This window comes from Etheostoma spectabile, chromosome 21 (genome assembly GCF_008692095.1).
Source record: "Etheostoma spectabile isolate EspeVRDwgs_2016 chromosome 21, UIUC_Espe_1.0, whole genome shotgun sequence".
NCBI classification, from domain to species: domain Eukaryota; kingdom Metazoa; phylum Chordata; class Actinopteri; order Perciformes; family Percidae; genus Etheostoma; species Etheostoma spectabile.
In genome coordinates this window covers 14,153,216-14,157,602 of record NC_045753.1, presented here as the reverse complement: position 1 = coordinate 14,157,602, position 4,387 = coordinate 14,153,216, and the positions used below count along the sequence as shown (strand labels likewise).

The window sequence follows — 4,387 nt, the reverse complement described above, 5'->3', positions numbered from 1 at the left end:
TGCATGGAGGAGGAGGGTAGTGGTGTGTTTTGCTTAGCTGGTGACAATGTTGGGGTTTATTAGAAATTGAAGGCATACTGAACCAGCCTGGCTACCACAGCATCCTGCAGCGGCATGCCATCCTCCAGTTTGCTTTTAGTTGGACCATCGTTTATTTTTCAACAGGACAATGATCCTAAACCCCCCCCCCCAGGCTGTGGAAGGGCTATTGACCCAAAGGGGGCTACTTTGAAGAAACTAGAATACAACATGTTTTCAGTTATTTCCACACTTTTGTTAGTAATAATTTCTTGTTTTCATTCACGTTCTGATGCCTTCAGTGATGATCTACAATGTATAATAGTCAGTGATTCTTAACACGCATAAATGGAAAGTGGCCTGTAGTGTATGTTGTGATAATAAATGCTAATACATAAATCGCAGGACAGAGATGTTTTGACAGGGATACCGTCTTGATCTTGTTTACTCTACATGGAACTATGTGTTAAAAACCTATGAAGATGACCGATCTTTTATATTTTACGAGTCAGAAGCCCCACATGACAGGGCATCAAAAAATTGAGTAACTCTTATTGATCCTCTCCACGGAAATCTTTAGTAAAAGGCGAAAGATTTATACGATCTGAAGAGAAGTCAGAGTAATCTAACTTCATCATGAAGAAGACGCCGGTCACTTGATTTGGGACACGTGCCTCACCAGTGGTGTGAATAACACCAGAGTATACAGTAGTAGCATATAGACAGAGTCGTTGTGCATACACTGCTGCGTTCATGAACGTAGGCTACTTGCCTTTGAATGGTTACTGTGGTAATTAAAAAAACACTTTTATCCTGTTTCACGTTGTCACGCAAGGCATGATGGGAGTTAATGACGCCATTCACGTTTTGATTTCCATTTTCATTTACCATTTTGTTTGAAGTCATATAGTTAATCAAACTTGAAATACAATAATTATCAAAGAGACTGCAATATCACCTGACAGATTATCTTCATACTGTTTATATTAAATTTTTCGCATACAGGCTATGAAGCAGACAACATGTTTCTGATGGTCTTAATCTTCCTTAGAATATACACACACAATACATAGTTGGACTCTTTTTTATTTTACATGTAGGAAGCCCGGCATGCAGGGCATCAAAAATTGAAATACTCTATTGATCCTCTCACGAAATCTTTAGTAAGGCGAAGATTTATACGATCTGAAGAGAAGTCAGAGTAATCTAACTTCATCATGAAGAAGACGCCGGTCACTTGATTTGGGACACGTGCCTCACCAGTGGTGTGAATAACACCAGAGTAGCCTAATACTGTAGTATGCATTATAGACGAGTCGTTGTGGACATACACTGCTGCGTTCATGACGTAGGCTACTTGACTTTGTAAGTGGTTAACTGTGGTAATTGAAGCAAAACCTTTATCCGGTTTTTCACAGTTTGCAAAGTAACAGCAGCTCAGATTAGAGCCAGATGAATACCACACATATTTCTAGCAGCAGACACATCTCTGGAACAACTGTAAAAGGAGATGCGCGAATCAGGCCTCATGGTCAAATAGCAGCTAGAAATCCACTGCTAAGGAGAGCAACAAGCAGAAGATTTTTTGGGCCAAGAAACACAAGGAAGGGACATTAGATAAGGGAAACTGAGCTTTGGTCTGAGAGGTCCAATTGAATCTTGGTTCCACCGCGTGTCTTTGTGCGACGGAGAAAAGGTGACGATGGGTTCTACATGCCTGGTTCCCGCCGGTGAAGCCGGAGGAGGAGGTGTAGTGGTGTGTTGGTGCTTACTGGTGACAATTGTTGGGGGTTTATTAGAAATTGAAGGCATACTGAACCAGCCTGGCCTACACAGCATCTGCAGCGCAGCACATCCCATCCAGTGTTGCGTTTAGGTGTACCATCGTTATTTTTCAACAGGACAATGGATCTAAACACCCCCCCCCAGGCTGTGAAGGGCTATTTGACCCAGAAGGAGAGGGATGGAGTGCTGCGCCTCCACAGTCACCGGACCTGAACCCAATCGCGAGCTGGTTTGGGGGTGAGCTGGACCACAGAGTGAAGGCAAAAGGGCGACAAGTGCTAGTCTCTGGGGACTCCTTCAAGACTTTGGGAAACCATTCAGGTGACTCCCTCTTGAGCGCCTCAAGAGAAACCAAGAGTGTGTAAAGCAGTAATTGACCCAAAGGGGGCTACTTGAAGAAACTAGAATACAAGACATGTTTCAGTTATTTCACACACTTTTGTTAAGTACCTAATTTCATGTTTTTCATTCACAGTTTAGAGCCTTCATTGATATCTACAAGTAAATATCATGATATAATAAAACGTCATTAATGAGAAAGTTGGCCTGTGGTAGGTTGTAATAATAAAATTGCTAATACAAATAATTCGCTGACAAGCATGTTTTTGCCAGGGGATACGCGTATCTTGATGTTGTTTACTACTACAGTGAAACTATGTTACTAAACCTTGAATGACACGATCGTTTTTATATTTTACAGTGGAAGCCCCCATTATAAAAACGCCCGTTTAATTAGCATTGTTTAGCATGTGCTGTTTCTTTGGCGCAAGGCATGATGGGATTGTGTTTAAGCGTGCCGGCTAGTATCTACAAATCTTACCATCACGTCCTCTTTTTCGAAAGGTTACCAATGTTCACCTACAATCAAAAAGCACAACCACGCTGCGGAATTAATACTTTACTTGCTGCGGTGTTCTACTTTCAATATAACGTACCAAGGTTTTGAAAAAAAAAACACCACGCACGCGCACACCACACTGAACTATGATCATAAAACGACGGAGACAAACAATCGCACTCTAACGCCACATCAGACTCTGACCGGAGTACACGTCTAGATCCTGTTAGACGCTCTACTGAATTGATGCTGGATCGTCTTACTTATAAATGAAATATTGCTCTTCCGTTGTATCGCTATTGATATATTTCACCATCAGAAGCCCCACTTAAGCAGGCATCAAAAATTGAGTTAACTCTTATTGATCCTCTCCACGGAAACTCTTTAGTAAAAGCGAAAGAGTTTATACGATCTGAAGAGAAGTCAGAGTATCTAACTCCTATCATGAAGAAACGCCGGTCACTTGATTTGGCGACCGTGCCTCACCAGTGGTGTGATAACACCAGAGTAATACAGTAGTACGCATTATAGACAGAGTCGTTGTGACATACACTGCTGCGTTCATGAAACTACTTGGTACTTTGTAAGTGGTTAACTGTGGTAACTTAAAAATAAACTTTGATCCTGTTTCACGTTGTCACGCAAGGCATGATGGAGTTAATACACCATTTACGTTGAGTTCATTTACCATTTTGTTTGAATTCTATTGATTGAATCTAACTTTAAATAAACAATTAACAGGTGACTGCAATATCACTGACGGATTATCTTCATACGTTGCGTTCAATTTTCACGTGCTCATGACTAAGCGTGAACTACTGACGGGTACTGACTGAATGTTTTCTGTTTTTTAATTAGCACACTGCACCAAACTCTAGCAACTTAGATGCAGTGTCAATAAAGTTTTAAACGTCGATAACACATCTATGATATTGGCAATTCTGTCATTTTTCATTTAATCAGACCTGCCAGTTTCATTTTTGAGAATAAGACCGGTTTAATCTTTCCCTTGAAATGATCTCGCAACTTTATTAATGATGAGCAGCAGATGATCAATTATTTTCTAATTATTATTTAACAACTATGGAAGCCCGCGTGTAAGCGGCATCAAAAAATAGTTAAAACTCTATTGTTCCTCTCCACGGAAATCTTTAGTAAAGAGGCGAAAGATTTATACGATCAATGAAGAACAACAAGAGTGATCTAAAGAGTCGAGGACACCGAGACGACCAGGCTCGCGACCGACAACTTTCGGTGTGGTTCGGTGTGAAAGCGACGTGTTCGACAATCTGAGCCCACATAACGTGCACGTCAAAAAACACCGGAGGAGAAATTACTGGCGACTATAATGCAGAAAAACACCGCTGTTAATTGCATTGTTTAGCCATGTAGGCTTTTCTTGGCGCAATGCATGATGGGATTGTGTTTAAGCGTCCGGGCTATGTATGCTACAAATCTTACCTATCCGTCTCTTTTCGAAAATGTACCACATGTTCACCCTTACAATCAAAAAGCCACAACACGCTGCGGAATTATAATTTACTGCTGCGGTGTTTCTACTTCAATAATCGTACATGAAGTTTTGAACAAAAACAACACGCACGCACGCGCACAGTTTAGTTGGACCATCGTTTATTTTTCAACAGGACAATGATCCTAAACACCCCCCCCCAGGCTGTGGAAGGGCTATTTGACCCAAAGGGGGGCTACTTTGAAGAAACTAGAATACAAGACATGTTTTCAGTT

General features: G+C 41.2%; 3 non-coding genes across 3 annotated transcripts; all 3 read right to left on the bottom strand.

Moving 5' to 3' along the window:
* Positions 1 to 531: 531 nt before the first annotated feature.
* On the bottom strand, positions 532 to 642 carry LOC116671825 (U5 spliceosomal RNA). Its single transcript, XR_004327378.1, has one exon. It is a non-coding gene; the product is annotated as a U5 spliceosomal RNA (small nuclear RNA).
* A 2,321-nt stretch (positions 643 to 2,963) lies between these two features.
* Positions 2,964 to 3,073, bottom strand: LOC116671834 (U5 spliceosomal RNA). Its single transcript, XR_004327386.1, has one exon. It is a non-coding gene; the product is annotated as a U5 spliceosomal RNA (small nuclear RNA).
* Positions 3,074 to 3,731: 658 nt separating this feature from the next.
* On the bottom strand, positions 3,732 to 3,843 carry LOC116671831 (U5 spliceosomal RNA). Its single transcript, XR_004327383.1, has one exon. It is a non-coding gene; the product is annotated as a U5 spliceosomal RNA (small nuclear RNA).
* Positions 3,844 to 4,387: the final 544 nt, after the last annotated feature.